Below are 18,461 nucleotides of genomic sequence, written 5' to 3'. Positions count from 1 at the left end.
AATGGTTTTAAAAGTGAAAAATATTAGGAAAAATGAAAAGTTTGTAAAATGTCAAAGTATATGTATTAATGAAAATTTTGACCAAAAATGTCTAAGGTCACTAATATCGGAAAAAATATGAAAATCATAAAGTATTGAAAAAATGGTTGAAAAAGTGAAAAATATTAGGAAAAGTGAAAAGTTAGTAAAATGTCACAGTACATGTAGTTGTGAAAATTTTGACCAAAAATGTCTAAGGTCACTAACGTTCAGAAAAATGTGAAAATCATAAAGTATTGAAAAAATGATTGACAAAGTGAAAAATATTAGGAAAAGTGAAAAGTTTGTAAAATGTCACAGTACACGTATTTATGAAAATTTTTACCAAAAATGTCAAAGGTCACTAAAGTTAAAAAAAATGTGAAAATCATCATGTATTGAAAAAATGATTGACAAAGTGAAAAATATTAGGAAAAGTGAAAAGTTTGTAAAATGTCAGAGTACATGTATTTTTGAAAATTTTGACCAAAAATGTCTAAGGTCACTAACGTTCAAAAAAATGTGAAAATCATCAAGTATTGAAAAAATGATTGACAAAGTAAAAAATATTAGAAAAAGTGAAAAGTTTGTAAAATGTCACAGTACACGTATTTATGCAAATTTTGACCAAAAATGTCAAAGGTCACTGAAGTTCAAAAAATGTGAAAATCATAAAGTATTGAAAAAATTCTTTAAAAGTGAAAAATATTAGGAAAAATGAAAAGTTTGTAAAATGTCAAAGTATATGTATTAATGAAAATTTTGACCAAAAATGTCAAAGGTCACTAAGTTCAAATACATGTGGAAAGCATATAGTATTGAAAAAATGGTTAACAAAGTGACAAATATTAGGAAAAGTGTAAAGTTAGTAAAGTGTCACAGTACATGTGTTCATGAAAATTTACACCAAAAATGTCTAAGGTCACTAACGTTCAAAGGAAAGTGAAAATCATGAAGTATTGAAAAAAATGATTGACAAAGTATAAAATATTAGAAAAAGTGAAAAGTTAGTAAAGTGTCACAGTACGTCTATTCACGAAAATTTTAACCAAAAATGTCTAAGTTAACTAATATTGGAAAAAATATGAAAATCATAAAGTATTGAAAAAATGGTTGACAAAGTGAAAAATATTAGGAAAAGTCAAAAGTTAGTAAAATGTTACAGTACATGTATTTATGAAAATTTTGACCAAAAAAGTCTAAGTTCACTAACGTTCAAAAAAATGAGAAAATCATCAAGTATTGAAAAAATGATTGACAAAGTGAAATATATTAGGAAAAGTGAAAAGTTTGTAAAATGTCAAAGTATATGTATTTATGAAAATTTTGACCAAAAAATGTCTAAGGTCGCTAACGTTCAAAAAAATATGAAAATCATTTAGTATTGAAAAAATGGTTGACAAAGTGAAAAATATTGGGAAAAGTGAAAAGTTTGTAAAATGTCACAGTACACGTATTTATGAAAATTTTGACCAAAAATGTCAAAGGTCACTAAAGTTCAAAAAAATGTGAAAATCATCAAGTATTGAAAAAATGATTGACAAAGTGAAAAATATTAGGAAAAGTGAAAAGTTAGTAAAATGTCAAAGTATATGTATTTATGAAAATTTTGACTAAAAATGTCTAGGGTCACTTACGTTCAAGAAAATGTGAAAATCATCAAGTATTGAAAAAATGGTTTTAAAAGTGAAAAATATTAGGAAAAATGAAAAGTTTGTAAAATGTCAAAGTATATGTATTAATGAAAATTTTGACCAAAAATGTCTAAGGTCACTAATATCGGAAAAAATATGAAAATCATAAAGTATTGAAAAAATGGTTGAAAAAGTGAAAAATATTAGGAAAATAAAAGTTAGTAAAATGTCACAGTACATGTAGTTATGAAAATTTTGACCAAAAATGTCTAAGGTCACTAACATTCAAAAAAATGTGAAAATCATAAAGTATTGAAAAAATGATTGACAAAAGTGAAAAATAACCGGAAAAGTGAAAAGTTTGTAAAATGTCACAGTACACGTATTTATGAAAATTTTGACCAAAAATGTCAAAGGTCACTAAAGTTCAAAAAAAAGTGAAAATCATCATGTATTGAAAAAATGATTGACAAAGTGAAAAATATTAGGAAAAGTGAAAAGTTTGTAAAATGTCACAGTACATGTATTTTTGAAAATTTTGACCAAAAATGTCTAAGGTCACTAACGTTCAAAAAAATGTGAAAATCATCAAGTATTGAAAAAATGATTGACAAAGTGAAAAATATTAGGAAAAGTGAAAAGTTTGTAAAATGTCAAAGTATATGTATTTATGAAAATTTTGACAAAAAATGTCTAGGGTCAATTACGTTCAAGAAAATGTGAAAATCATCAAGTATTGAAAAAATGGTTTTAAAAGTGAAAAATATTAGGAAAAATGAAAAGTTTGTAAAATGTCAAAGTATATGTATTAATAAAAATTTTGACCAAAAATGTCTAAGGTCACTAATATCGGAAAAAATATGAAAATCATAAAGTATTGAAAAAATGGTTGAAAAAAAGAAAAATATTAGGAAAAGTGAAAAGTTAGTAAAATGTCACAGTACATGTAGTTGTGAAAATTTTGACCAAAAATGTCTAAGGTCACTAACGTTCAAAAAAATGTGAAAATCATATAGTATTGAAAAAATGATTGACAAAGTGAAAAATATTAGGAAAAATGAAAAGTTTGTAAAATGTCAAAGTATATGTATTAATGAAAATTTTGACCAAAAATGTCTAAGGTCACTAATATCGGAAAAAATATGAAAATCATAAAGTATTGAAAAAATGGTTGAAAAAGTGAAAAATATTAGGAAAAGTGAAAAGTTAGTAAAATGTCACAGTACATGTAGTTGTGAAAATTTTGACCAAAAATGTATAAGGTCACTAACGTTCAGAAAAATGTGAAAATCATAAAGTATTGAAAAAATGATTGACAAAGTGAAAAATATTAGGAAAAGTGAAAAGTTTGTAAAATGTCACAGTACGCGTATTTATGAAAATTTTGACCAAAAATGTCAAAGGTCACTAAAGTTCAAAAAAATGTGAAAATCATCATGTATTGAAAAAATGATTGACAAAGTGAAAAATATTAGGAAAAGTGAAAAGTTTGTAAAATGTCAGAGTACATGTATTTTTGAAAATTTTGACCAAAAATGTCTAAGGTCACTAACGTTCAAAAAAATGTGAAAATCATCAAGTATTGAAAAAATGATTGACAAAGTAAAAAATATTAGAAAAAGTGAAAAGTTTGTAAAATGTCACAGTACACGTATTTATGCAAACTTTGACCAAAAATGTCAAAGGTCACTGAAGTTCAAAAAATGTGAAAATCATAAAGTATTGAAAAAATGCTTTAAAAGTGAAAAATATTAGGAAAAATGAAAAGTTTGTAAAATGTCAAAGTATATGTATTAATGAAAATTTTGATCAAAAATGTCAAAGGTCACTAAGTTCAAATACATGTGGAAAGCATATAGTATTGAAAAAATGGTTAACAAAGTGACAAATATTAGGAAAAGTGTAAAGTTAGTAAAGTGTCACAGTACATGTGTTCATGAAAATTTACACCAAAAATGTCTAATGTCACTAACGTTCAAAGGAAAGTGAAAATCATGAAGTATTGAAAAAAATGATTGACAAAGTATAAAATATTAGAAAAAGTGAAAAGTTAGTAAAGTGTCACAGTACGTCTATTCACGAAAATTTTAACCAAAAATGTCTAAGTTAACTAATATTGGAAAAAATATGAAAATCATAAAGTATTGAAAAAATGGTTGACAAAGTGAAAAATATTAGGAAAAGTCAAAAGTTAGTAAAATGTTACAGTACATGTATTAATGAAAATTTTGACCAAAAAAGTCTAAGTTCACTAACGTTCAAAAAAATGAGAAAATCATCAAGTATTGAAAAAATGATTGACAAAGTGAAATATATTAGGAAAAGTGAAAAGTTTGTAAAATGTCAAAGTATATGTATTTATGAAAATTTTGACCAAAAAATGTCTAAGGTCGCTAACGTTCAAAAAAATGTGAAAATCATTTAGTATTGAAAAAATGGTTGACAAAGTGAAAAATATTGGGAAAAGTGAAAAGTTTGTAAAATGTCACAGTACACGTATTTATGAAAATTTTGACCAAAAATGTCAAAGGTCACTAAAGTTCAAAAAAATGTGAAAATCATCAAGTATTAAAAAAATGATTGACAAAGTGAAAAATATTAGGAAAAGTGAAAAGTTTGTAAAATGTCACAGTATATGCATTTATGAAAATTTTGACCAAAAATGTCTAAGGTCACTAACGTTCAAAAAAATGTGAAAATCACATAGTATTGAAAAAATGATTGACAGAATGAAAAATATTAGGAAAAATGAAAAGTTTGTAAAATGTCAAAGTATATGTATTAATGAAAATTTTGACCAAAGATGTCTAAGGTCACTAATATTGGAAAAAATATGAAAATCATAAAGTATTGAAAAAATTGTTGAAAAAGTGAAAAATATTAGGAAAAGTGAAAAGTTAGTAAAATGTCACAGTACATGTAGTTATGAAAATTTTGACCAAAAATGTCTAAGGTCACTAACGTTCAAAAAAATGTGAAAATCATAAAGTATGGAAAAAATGATTGACAAAGTGAAAAATATTCGGAAAAGTGAAAAGTTTGTAAAATATCACAGTACACGTATTTATGAAAATTTTGACCAAAAATGTCAAAGTTCACTAAAGTTCAAAAAAATGTGAAAATCATCATGTATTGAAAAAATGATTGACAAAGTGAAAAATATTAGGAAAAGTGAAAAGTTTGTAAAATGTCACAATACATGCATTTTTGAACATTTTGACCAAAAATGTCTGGGGTCACTAACGTTCAAAAAAATGTTAAAATCATCAAGTATTGAAAAAATGATTGACAAAGTGAAAAATATTAGGAAAAGTGAAAAGTTTGTAAAATGTCAAAGTATATGTATTTATGAAAATTTTGACCAAAAATGTCTAGGGTCACTTACGTTCAAGAAAATGTGAAAATCATCAAGTATTGAAAAAATGGTTTTAAAAGTGAAAAATATTAGGAAAAATGAAAAGTTTGTAAAATGTCAAAGTATATGTATTAATGAAAATTTTGACCAAAAATGTCTAAGGTCACTAATATCGGAAAAAATATGAAAATCATAAAGTATTGAAAAAATGGTTGAAAAAGTGAAAAATATTAGGAAAAGTGAAAAGTTAGTAAAATGTCACAGTACATGTAGTTGTGAAAATTTTGACCAAAAATGTCTAAGGTCACTAACGTTCAGAAAAATGTGAAAATCATAAAGTATTGAAAAAATGATTGACAAAGTGAAAAATATTAGGAAAAGTGAAAAGTTTGTAAAATGTCACAGTACACGTATTTATGAAAATTTTTACCAAAAATGTCAAAGGTCACTAAAGTTAAAAAAAATGTGAAAATCATCATGTATTGAAAAAATGATTGACAAAGTGAAAAATATTAGGAAAAGTGAAAAGTTTGTAAAATGTCAGAGTACATGTATTTTTGAAAATTTTGACCAAAAATGTCTAAGGTCACTACTGTTCAAAAAAATGTGAAAATCATCAAGTATTGAAAAAATGATTGACAAAGTAAAAAATATTAGAAAAAGTGAAAAGTTTGTAAAATGTCACAGTACACGTATTTATGCAAATTTTGACCAAAAATGTCAAAGGTCACTGAAGTTCAAAAAATGTGAAAATCATAAAGTATTGAAAAAATGCTTTAAAAGTGAAAAATATTAGGAAAAATGAAAAGTTTGTAAAATGTCAAAGTATATGTATTAATGAAAATTTTGACCAAAAATGTCAAAGGTCACTAAGTTCAAATACATGTGGAAAGCATATAGTATTGAAAAAATGGTTAACAAAGTGACAAATATTAGGAAAAGTGTAAAGTTAGTAAAGTGTCACAGTACATGTGTTCATGAAAATTTACACCAAAAATGTCTAAGGTCACTAACGTTCAAAGGAAAGTGAAAATCATGAAGTATTGAAAAAAATGATTGACAAAGTATAAAATATTAGAAAAAGTGAAAAGTTAGTAAAGTGTCACAGTACGTCTATTCACGAAAATTTTAACCAAAAATGTCTAAGTTAACTAATATTGTAAAAAATATGAAAATCATAAAGTATTGAAAAAATGGTTGACAAAGTGAAAAATATTAGGAAAAGTCAAAAGTTAGTAAAATGTTACAGTACATGTATTTATGAAAATTTTGACCAAAAAAGTCTAAGTTCACTAACGTTCAAAATAATGAGAAAATCATCAAGTATTGAAAAAATGATTGACAAAGTGAAATATATTAGGAAAAGTGAAAAGTTTGTAAAATGTCAAAGTATATGTATTTATGAAAATTTTGACCAAAAAATGTCTAAGGTCGCTAACGTTCAAAAAATGTGAAAATCATTTAGTATTGAAAAAATGGTTGACAAAGTGAAAAATATTGGGAAAAGTGAAAAGTTTGTAAAATGTCACAGTACACGTATTTATGAAAATTTTGACCAAAAATGTCAAAGTAAACTAAAGTTCAAAAAAATGTGAAAATCATCAAGTATTGAAAAAATGATTGACAAAGTGAAAAATATTAGGAAAAGTGAAAAGTTTGTAAAATGTCACAGTATATGCATTTATGAAAATTTTGACCAAAAATGTCTAAGGTCACTAACGTTCAAAAAAATGTGAAAATCATATAGTATTGAAAAAATGATTGACAAAGTGAAAAATATTAGGAAAAATGAAAAGTTTGTAAAATGTCAAAGTATATGTATTAATGAAAATTTTGACCAAAGATGTCTAAGGTCACTAATATTGGAAAAAATATGAAAATCATAAAGTATTGAAAAAATAGTTGAAAAAGTGAAAAATATTAGGAAAAGTGAAAAGTTAGTAAAATGTCACAGTACATGTATTTATGAAAATTTTGACCAAAAATGTCTAAGGTCACTAACGTTCAAAAAAATGTGAAAATCATCAAGTATTGAAAAAATGATTGACAAAGTGAAAAATATTAGGAAAAGTGAAAAGTTTGTAAAATGTCAAAGTATATGTATTTATAAAAAATTTTGACCAAAAATGTCTAAGGTCACTAACGTTCAAAAAAATGTGAAAATCATAAAGTATTGAAAAAATGGTTATAAAAGTGAAAAATATTAGGAAAAATGAAAAGTTTGTAAAATGTCAAAGTATATGTATTAATGAAAATTTTGACCAAAAATGTCAAAGGTCACTAAGTTCAAATACATGTGGAAAGCATATAGTATTGAAAAAATTGTTAACAAAGTGACAAATATTAGGAAAAGTGTAAAGGTAGTAAAGTGTCACAGTACATGTGTTCATGAAAATTTACACCAAAAATGTCTAAGGTCACTAACGTTCAAAGGAAAGTGAAAATCATGAAGTATTGAAAAAATGATTGACAAAGTAAAAAATATTAGAAAAAGTGAAAAGTTAGTAAAGTGTCACAGTACGTCTATTCACGAAAATTTTAACCAAAAATGTCTAAGTTAACTAATATTGGAAAAAATATGAAAATCATCAAGTATTGAAAAAATGATTGACAAAGTGAAAAATATTAGGAAAAGTGAAAAGTTTGTAAAATGTCAAAGTATATGTATTTATGAAAATTTTGACCAAAAATGTCTAGGGTCACTGACGTTCAAGAAAATGTGAAAATCATCAAGTATTGAAAAAATGGTTTTAAAAGTGAAAAATATTAGGAAAAATGAAAAGTTTGTAAAATGTCAAAGTATATGTATTAATGAAAATTTTGACCAAAAATGTCTAAGGTCACTAATATCGGAAAAAATATGAAAATCATAAAGTATTGAAAAAATGATTGACAAAGGAAAATATATTAGGAAAAGTGAAAAGTTTGTAAAATGTCACAGTACACGTATATATGAAAATTTTGACCAAAAATGTCAAAGGTCGCTAACGTTCAAAAAAATGTGAAAATCATTTAGTATTGAAAAAATGGTTGACAAAGTGAAAAATATTAGGAAAAGTGAAAAGTTTGTAAAATGTCACAGTACACGTATTTATGAAAATTTTGACCAAAAATGTCAAAGGTCACTAAAGTTCAAAAAAATGTGAAAATCATCAAGTATTGAAAAAATGATTGACAAAGTGAAAAATATTAGGAAAAGTGAAAAGTTTGTAAAATGTCACAGTATATGTCTTTATGAAAATTTTGACCAAAAATGTCTAAGGTCACTAACGTTCAAAAAAATGTGAAAATCATATAGTATTGAAAAAATGATTGACAAAGTGAAAAATATTAGGAAAAATGAAAAGTTTGTAAAATGTCAAAGCATATGTATTAATGAAAATTTTGACCAAAAATGTCTAAGGTCACTAATATCGGAAAAAATATGAAAATCATCAAGTATTGAAAAAATGATTGACAAAGTGAAAAATATTAGGAAAAGTGAAAAGTTTGTAAAATGTCAAAGTTTATGTATTTATGAAAATTTTGACCAAAAATGACTAGGGTCACTAACGTTCAAAAAAATGTGAAAATCATCAAGTATTGAAAAAATGGTTTTAAAAGTGAAAAATATTAGGAAAATAGAAAAGTTTGTAAAATGTCAAAGTATATGTATCTATGAAAATTTTGACCAAAAATGTCTAAGGTCACTAATATCGGAAAAAATATGAAAATCATAAAGTATTGAAAAAATGGTTGAAAAAGTGAAAAATATTAGGAAAAGTGAAAAGTTAGTAAAATGTCACAGTACATGTAGTTGTGAAAATTTTGACCAAAAATGTCTAGGGTCACTAACGTTCAGAAAAATGTGAAAATCATAAAGTATTGAAAAAATGATTGAAAAAGTGAAAAATATTAGGAAAAATGAAAAGTTTGTAAAATGTCAAAGTATATGTATTAATAAAAATTTTGACCAAAAATGTCTAAGGTCACTAATATCGGAAAAAATATGAAAATCATCAAGTATTGAAAAAATGATTGACAAAGTGAAAAATATTAGGAAAAGTGAAAAGTTAGTAAAATGTCAAAGTATATGTATTTATGAAAATTTTGACTAAAAATGTCTAGGGTCACTTACGTTCAAGAAAATGTGAAAATCATCAAGTATTGAAAAAATGGTTTTAAAAGTGAAAAATATTAGGAAAAATGAAAAGTTTGTAAAATGTCAAAGTATATGTATTAATGAAAATTTTGACCAAAAATGTCTAAGGTCACTAATATCGGAAAAAATATGAAAATCATAAAGTATTGAAAAAATGGTTGAAAAAGTGAAAAATATTAGGAAAAGTGAAAAGTTAGTAAAATGTCAAGTACATGTAGTTATGAAAATTTTGACCAAAAATGTCTAAGGTCACTAACATTCAAAAAAATGTGAAAATCATAAAGTATTGAAAAAATGATTGACAAAGTGAAAAATATTCGGAAAAGTGAAAAGTTTGTAAAATGTCACAGTACACGTATTTATGAAAATTTTGACCAAAAATGTCAAAGGTCACTAAAGTTAAAAAAAAAGTGAAAATCATCATGTATTGAAAAAATGATTGACAAAGTGAAAAATATTAGGAAAAGTGAAGTTTGTAAAATGTCACAGTACATGTATTTTTGAAAATTTTGACCAAAAATGTCTAAGGTCACTAACGTTCAAAAAAATGTGAAAATCATCAAGTATTGAAAAAATGATTGACAAAGTGAAAAATATTAGGAAAAGTGAAAAGTTTGTAAAATGTCAAAGTATATGTATTTATGAAAATTTTGACAAAAAATTTCTAGGGTCACTTTCGTTCAAGAAAATGTGAAAATCATCAAGTATTGAAAAAATGGTTTTAAAAGTGAAAAATATTAGGAAAAATGAAAAGTTTGTAAAATGTCAAAGTATATGTATTAATAAAAATTTTGACCAAAAATGTCTAAGGTCACTAATATCGGAAAAAATATGAAAATCATAAAGTATTGAAAAAATGGTTGAAAAAAAGAAAAATATTAGGAAAAGTGAAAAGTTAGTAAAATGTCACAGTACATGTAGTTGTGAAAATTTTGACCAAAAATGTCTAAGGTCACTAACGTTCAAAAAAATGTGAAAATCATATAGTATTGAAAAAATGATTGACAAAGTGAAAAATATTAGGAAAAATGAAAAGTTTGTAAAATGTCAAAGTATATGTATTAATGAAAATTTTGACCAAAAATGTCTAAGGTCACTAATATCGGTAAAAATATGAAAATCATCAAGTATTGAAAAAATGATTGACAAAGTGAAAAATATTAGGAAAAGTGAAAAGTTTGTAAAATGTCAAAGTATATGTATTTATAAAAATTTTGACCAAAAATGACTAGGGTCACTAACGTTCAAAAAAATGTGAAAATCATCAAGTATTGAAAAAATGGTTTTAAAAGTGAAAAATATTAGGAAAATAGAAAAGTTTGTAAAATGTCAAAGTATATGTATCAATGAAAATTTTGACCAAAAATGTCTAAGGCCACTAATATCGGAAAAAATATGAAAACCATAAAGTATTGAAAAAATGGTTGAAAAGGTGAAAAATATTAGGAAAAGTGAAAAGTTAGTAAAATGTCACAGTACATGTATTTATGAAAATTTTGACCAAAAATGTCTAAGGTCACTAACGTTCAAAAAAATGTGAAAATCATCAAGTATTGAAAAAATGATTGACAAAGTGAAAAATATTAGGAAAAGTGAAAAGTTAGTAAAATGTCAAAGTATATGTATTTATGAAAATTTTTACTAAAAATGTCTAGGGTCACTTACGTTCAAGAAAATGTGAAAATCATCAAGTATTGAAAAAATGGTTTTAAAAGTGAAAAATATTAGGAAAAATGAAAAGTTTGTAAAATGTCACAATACATGTATTTTTGAAAATTTTGACCAAAATTTCTGGGGTCACTAACGTTCAAAAAAATGTGAAAATCATCAAGTATTGAAAAAATGATTGACAAAGTGAAAAATATTAGGAAAAGTGAAAAGTTTGTAAAATGTCAAAGTATATGTATTTATGAAAATTTTGACCAAAAATGTCTAAGGTCACTAATATCGGAAAAAATATGAAAATCATAAAGTATTGAAAAAATGGTTGAAAAAGTGAAAAATATTAGGAAAAGTGAAAAGTTAGTAAAATGTCACAGTACATGTAGTTGTGAAAATTTTGACCAAAAATGTCTAAGGTCACTAACGTTCAGAAAAATGTGAAAATCATAAAGTATTGAAAAAATGATTGACAAAGTGAAAAATATTAGGAAAAGTGAAAAGTTTGTAAAATGTCACAGTACACGTATTTATGAAAATTTTGACCAAAAATGTCAAAGGTCACTAAAGTTCAAAAAAATGTGAAAATCATCATGTATTGAAAAAATGATTGACAAAGTGAAAATTATTAGGAAAAGTGAAAAGTTTGTAAAATGTCAAAGTACATGTATTTTTGATAATTTTGACCAAAAATGTCTAAGGTCACTAACGTTCAAAAAAATGTGAAAATCATCAAGTATTGAAAAAATGATTGACAAAGTGAAAAATATTAGAAAAAGTGAAAAGTTTGTAAAATGTCACAGTACACGTATTTATGCAAATTTTGACCAAAAATGTCAAAGGTCACTGAAGTTCAAAAAATGTGAAAATCATAAAGTATTGAAAAAATGCTTTAAAAGTGAAAAATATTAGTAAAAATGAAAAGTTTGTAAAATGTCACAGTACATGTATTTATGAAAATTTTGACCAAAAATGTCAAAGGTCACTAAAGTTCAAAAAAATGTGAAAATCATATAGTATTGAAAAAATGATTGACAAAGTGAAAAATATTAGGAAAAATGAAAAGTTTGTAAAATGTCAAAGTATATGTATTAATGAAAATTTTGACCAAAAATGTCTAAGGTCACTAATATCGGAAAAAATATGAAAATCATATAGTATTGAAAAAATGATTGACAAAGTGAAAAATATTAGGAAAAATGAAAAGTTTGTAAAATTTCAAAGTATATGTATTTATGAAAATTTTGACCAAAAAAGTCTAGGGTCACTTACGTTCAAAAAAATGTGAAAATCATCAAGTATTGATAAAATGCTTTAAAAGTGAAAAATATTAGGAAAAATGAAAAGTTTGTAAAATGTCAAAGTATATGTATTAATGAAAATTTCGACCAAAAATGTCAAAGGTCACTAAGTTCAAATACATGTGGAAAGCATATAGTATTGAAAAAATGGTTAACAAAGTGACAAATATTATGAAAAGTGTAAAGTTAGTAAAGTGTCACAGTACATGTGTTCATGAAAATTTACACCAAAAATGTCTAAGGTCACTAACGTTCAAAGGAAAGTGAAAATCATGAAGTATTGAAAAAATGATTCACAAAGTAAAAAATATTAGAAAAAGTGAAAAGTTAGTAAAGTGTCACAGTACGTCTATTCACGAAAATTTTAACCAAAAATGTCTAAGTTAACTAATATTGGAAAAAATATGAAAATCATAAAGTATTGAAAAAATGGTTGACAAAGTGAAAAATATTAGGAAAAGTGAAAAGTTAGTAAAATGTTACAGTACATGTATTTATGAAAATTTTGACCAAAAAAGTCTAAGTTCACTAACGTTCAAAAAAATGAGAAAATCATCAAGTATTGAAAAAATGATTGACAATGTGAAATATATTAGGAAAAGTGAAAAGTTTGTAAAATGTCAAAGTATATGTATTTATGAAAATTTTGACCAAAAAATGTCTAAGGTCGCTAACGTTCAAAAAAATGTGAAAATCATATAGTATTGAAAAAATTGTTGACAAAGTGAAAAATATTAGGAAAAATGAAAAGTTTGTAAAATGTCACAGTACACGTATTTATGAAAATTTTGACCAAAAATGTCAAAGGTCACTAAAGTTCAAAAAAATGTGAAAATCATCAAGTATTGAAAAAATGATTGACAAAGTGAAAAATATTAGGAAAAGTGAAAAGTTTGTAAAATGTCACAGTATATGTATTTATGCAAATTTTGACCAAAAATGTCTAAGGTCACTAACGTTCAAAAAAATGTGAAAATCATATAGTATTGAAAAAATGATTGACAAAGTGAAAAATATTAGGAAAAATGAAAAGTTTGTAAAATGTCAAAGTATATGTATTATTGAAAATTTTGACCAAAGATGTCTAAGGTCACTAATATCGGAAAAAATATGAAAATCATAAAGTATTGAAAAAATAGTTGAAAAAGTGAAAAATATTAGTAAAAGTGAAAAGTTAGTAAAATGTCACAGTACATGTATTTATGAAAATTTTGACCAAAAATATCTAAGGTCACTAACGTTCAAAAAAATGTGAAAATCATGAAGTATTGAAAAAATGATTGACAAAGTAAAAAATATTAGAAAAAGTGAAAAGTTAGTAAAGTGTCACAGTACGTCTATTCACGAAAATTTTAACCAAAAATGTCTAAGTTAACTAATATTGGAAAAAATATGAAAATCATCAAGTATTGAAAAAATGATTGACAATGTGAAAAATATTAGGAAAAGTGAAACGTTAGTAAAATGTCACAGTACGTGTATTTATGAAAATTTTGACCAAAAATGTCTAAGGTCACTAACGTTCAAAAAAATGTGAAAATCATCAAGAATTGAAAAAATGATTGTCAAAGTGAAAAATATTAGGAAAAGTGAAAAGTTTGTAAAATGTCAAAGTATAAGTATTAATGAAAATTTTGACCAAAAATGTCTAAGGTCACTAATATCGGAAAAAATATGAAAATCATAAAGTATTGAAAAAATGGTTGAAAAAGTGAAAAATATTAGGAAAAGTGAAAAGTTAGTAAAATGTCACAGTACATGTAGTTGTGAAAATTTTGACCAAAAATGTCTAAGGTCACTAACGTTCAGAAAAATGTGAAAATCATAAAGTATTGAAAAAATGATTGACAAAGTGAAAAATATTAGGAAAAGTGAAAAGTTTTTAAAATGTCAAAGTACACGTATTTATGAAAATTTTGACCAAAAATGTCAAAGGTCACTAAATTTCAAAAAAATGTGATAATCATCATGTATTGAAAAAATGATTGACAAAGTGAAAAATATTAGGAAAAGTTAAAAGTTTGTAAAATGTCACAGTACATGTATTTTTGAAAATTTTGACCAAAAATGTTTAAGGTCACTCACGTTCAAAAACATGTGAAAATCATCAAGTATTGAAAAAATGATTGACAAAGTGAAAAATATTAGAAAAAGTGAAAAGTTTGTAAAATGTCACAGTACACGTATTTATGAAAATTTTGACCAAAAATGTCAAAGGTCACTGAAGTTCAAAAAATGTGAAAATCATAAAGTATTGAAAAAATGATTGACGAAGTGAAAAATATTAGGAAAAGTGAAAAGTTTGTAAAATGTCACAGTACATGTATTTTTGAACATTTTGACCAAAAATGTCTAAGGTCACTAACGTTCAAAAAAATGTGAAAATCATAAAGTATTGAAAAAATGATTGATGAAGTGAAAAATATTAGGAAAAGTGAAAAGTTAGTAAAATGTCACAGTACATGTATTTATGAAAATTTTGACCAAAAATGTCAAAGGTCACTAAAGTTCAAAAAAATGTGAAAATCATCAAGTATTGAAAAAATGATTGACAAAGTGAAAAATATTAGGAAAAGTGAAAAGTTTGTAAAAAGTCACAGTATATGTATTTATGAAAATTTTGACCAAAAATGTCTAAGGTCACTAACGTTCAAAAAAATGTGAAAATCATATAGTATTGAAAAAATGATTGACAAAGTGAAAAATATTAGGAAAAGTGAAAAGTTTGTAAAATGTCACAGTACATGTATTTATGAAAATTTTGACCAAAACTGTCTAAGGTCACTAACGTTCAAAAAAATGTGAAAATCATCAAGTATTGAAAAAATGATTGATGAAGTGAAAAATATTAGGAAAAGTGAAAAGTTAGTAAAATGTCACAGTACATGTATTTATGAAAATTTTGACCAAAAATGTCAAAGGTCACAAAAGTTCAAAAAAATGTGAAAATCATCAAGTATTGAAAAAATGATTGACAAAGTGAAAAATATTAGGAAAAGTGAAAAGTTTGTAAAATGTCACAGTATATGTATTTATGAAAATTTTGACCAAAAATGTCTAAGGTCACTAACGTTCAAAAAAATGTGAAAATCATATAGTATTGAAAAAATGATTGACAAAGTGAAAAATATTAGGAAAAATGAAAAGTTTGTAAAATGTCAAAGTATATGTATTAATGAAAATTTTGACCAAAAATGTCTAAGCTCACTAATATCGGAAAAAATATGAAAATCATATAGTATTGAAAAAATGATTGACAAAGTGAAAAATATTAGGAAAAATGAAAAGTTTGTAAAATGTCAAAGTATATGTATTATTGAAAATTTTGACCAAAGATGTCTAAGGTCACTAATAGCGGAAAAAATGTGAAAATCATAAAGTATTGAAAAAATACTTGAAAAAGTGAAAAATATTAGTAAAAGTGAAAAGTTAGTAAAATGTCACAGTACATGTATTTATGAAAATTTTGACCAAAAATATCTAAGGTCACTAACGTTCAAAAAAATGTGAAAATCATGAAGTATTGAAAAAATGATTGACAAAGTAAAAAATATTAGAAAAAGTGAAAAGTTAGTAAAGTGTCACAGTACGTCTATTCACGAAAATTTTAACCAAAAATGTCTAAGTTAACTAATATTGGAAAAAATATGAAAATCATCAAGTATTGAAAAAATGATTGACAATGTGAAAAATATTAGGAAAAGTGAAACGTTAGTAAAATGTCACAGTACGTGTATTTATGAAAATTTTGACCAAAAATGTCTAAGGTCACTAACGTTCAAAAAAATGTGAAAATCATCAAGAATTGAAAGAATGATTGTCAAAGTGAAAAATATTAGGAAAAGTGAAAAGTTTGTAAAATGTCAAAGTATAAGTATTAATGAAAATTTTGACCAAAAATGTCTAAGGTCACTAATATCGGAAAAAATATGAAAATCATAAAGTATTGAAAAAATGGTTGAAAAAGTGAAAAATATTAGGAAAAGTGAAAAGTTAGTAAAATGTCACAGTACATGTAGTTGTGAAAATTTTGACCAAAAATGTCTAAGGTCACTAACGTTCAGAAAAATGTGAAAATCATAAAGTATTGAAAAAATGATTGACAAAGTGAAAAATATTAAGAAAAGTGAAAAGTTTTTAAAATGTCAAAGTACACGTATTTATGAAAATTTTGACCAAAAATGTCAAAGGTCACTAAAGTTCAAAAAAATGTGAAAATCATCATGTATTGAAAAAATGATTGACAAAGTGAAAAATATTAGGAAAAGTTAAAAGTTTGTAAAATGTCACAGTACATGTATTTTTGAAAATTTTGACCAAAAATGTGTAAGGTCACTCACGTTCAAAAACATGTGAAAATCATCAAGTATTGAAAAAATGATAAAAAAGTGAAAAATATTAGAAAAAGTGAAAAGTTTGTAAAATGTCACAGTACACGTATTTATGCAAATTTTGACCAAAAATGTCAAAGGTCACTGAAGTTCAAAAAATGTGAAAATCATAAAGTATTGAAAAAATGATTGACAAAGTGAAAAATATTAGGAAAAATGAAAAGTTTGTAAATTGTCACAGTACACGTATTTATGAAAATTTTGACCAAAAATGTCAAAGGTCACTAAAGTTCAAAAAAATGTGAAAATCATCAAGTATTGAAAAAATGATTGACAAAGTGAAAAATATTAGGAAAAGTGAAAAGTTTGTAAAATGTCACAGTATATGTATTTATGCAAATTTTGACCAAAAATGTCTAAGGTCACTAACGTTCAAAAAAATGTGAAAATCATATAGTATTGAAAAAATGATTGACAAAGTGAAAAATATTAGGAAAAATGAAAAGTTTGTAAAATGTCAAAGTATATGTATTATTGAAAATTTTGACCAAAGATGTCTAAGGTCACTAATATCGGAAAAAATATGAAAATCATAAAGTATTGAAAAAATAGTTGAAAAAGTGAAAAATATTAGTAAAAGTGAAAAGTTAGTAAAATGTCACAGTACATGTATTTATGAAAATTTTGACCAAAAATATCTAAGATCACTAACGTTCAAAAAAATGTGAAAATCATGAAGTATTGAAAAAATGATTGACAAAGTAAAAAATATTAGAAAAAGTGAAAAGTTAGTAAAGTGTCACAGTACGTCTATTCACGAAAATTTTAACCAAAAAATGTCTAAGTTAACTAATATTGGAAAAAATATGAAAATCATCAAGTATTGAAAAAATGATTGACAATGTGAAAAATATTAGGAAAAGTGAAACGTTAGTAAAATGTCACAGTACGTGTATTTATGAAAATTTTGACCAAAAATGTCTAAGGTCACTAACGTTCAAAAAAATGTGAAAATCATCAAGAATTGAAAAAATGATTGTCAAAGTGAAAAATATTAGGAAAAGTGAAAAGTTTGTAAAATGTCAAAGTATAAGTATTAATGAAAATTTTGACCAAAAATGTCTAAGGTCACTAATATCGGAAAAAATATGAAAATCATAAAGTATTGAAAAAATGGTTGAAAAAGTGAAAAATATTAGGAAAAGTGAAAAGTTAGTAAAATGTCACAGTACATGTAGTTGTGAAAATTTTGACCAAAAATGTCTAAGGTCACTAACGTTCAGAAAAATGTGAAAATCATAAAGTATTGAAAAAATGATTGACAAAGTGAAAAATATTAGGAAAAGTGAAAAGTTTTTAAAATGTCAAAGTACACGTATTTATGAAAATTTTGACCAAAAATGTCAAAGGTCACTAAATTTCAAAAAAATGTGAAAATCATCATGTATTGAAAAAATGATTGACAAAGTGAAAAATATTAGGAAAAGTTAAAAGTTTGTAAAATGTCACAGTACATGTATTTTTGAAAATTTTGACCAAAAATGTGTAAGGTCACTCACGTTCAAAAACATGTGAAAATCATCAAGTATTGAAAAAATGATTGACAAAGTGAAAAATATTAGAAAAAGTGAAAAGTTTGTAAAATGTCACAGTACACGTATTTATGAAAATTTTGACCAAAAATGTCAAAGGTCACTGAAGTTCAAAAAATGTGAAAATCATAAAGTATTGAAAAAATGATTGACGAAGTGAAAAATATTAGGAAAAGTGAAAAGTTTGTAAAATGTCACAGTACATGTATTTTTGAACATTTTGACCAAAAATGTCTAAGGTCACTAACGTTCAAAAAAATGTGAAAATCATAAAGTATTGAAAAAATGATTGATGAAGTGAAAAATATTAGGAAAAGTGAAAAGTTAGTAAAATGTCACAGTACATGTATTTATGAAAATTTTGACCAAAAATGTCAAAGGTCACTAAAGTTCAAAAAAATGTGAAAATCATCAAGTATTGAAAAAATGA

This window comes from Fistularia commersonii, chromosome 18 (genome assembly GCF_037954325.1).
Source record: "Fistularia commersonii isolate RoL2024-O1a breed Wild chromosome 18, RoL_Fcom_v1.0, whole genome shotgun sequence".
In the NCBI taxonomy this organism is placed as follows: Eukaryota; Metazoa; Chordata; class Actinopteri; order Syngnathiformes; family Fistulariidae; genus Fistularia; species Fistularia commersonii.
Note: the sequence above shows the minus strand (reverse complement) of the source record.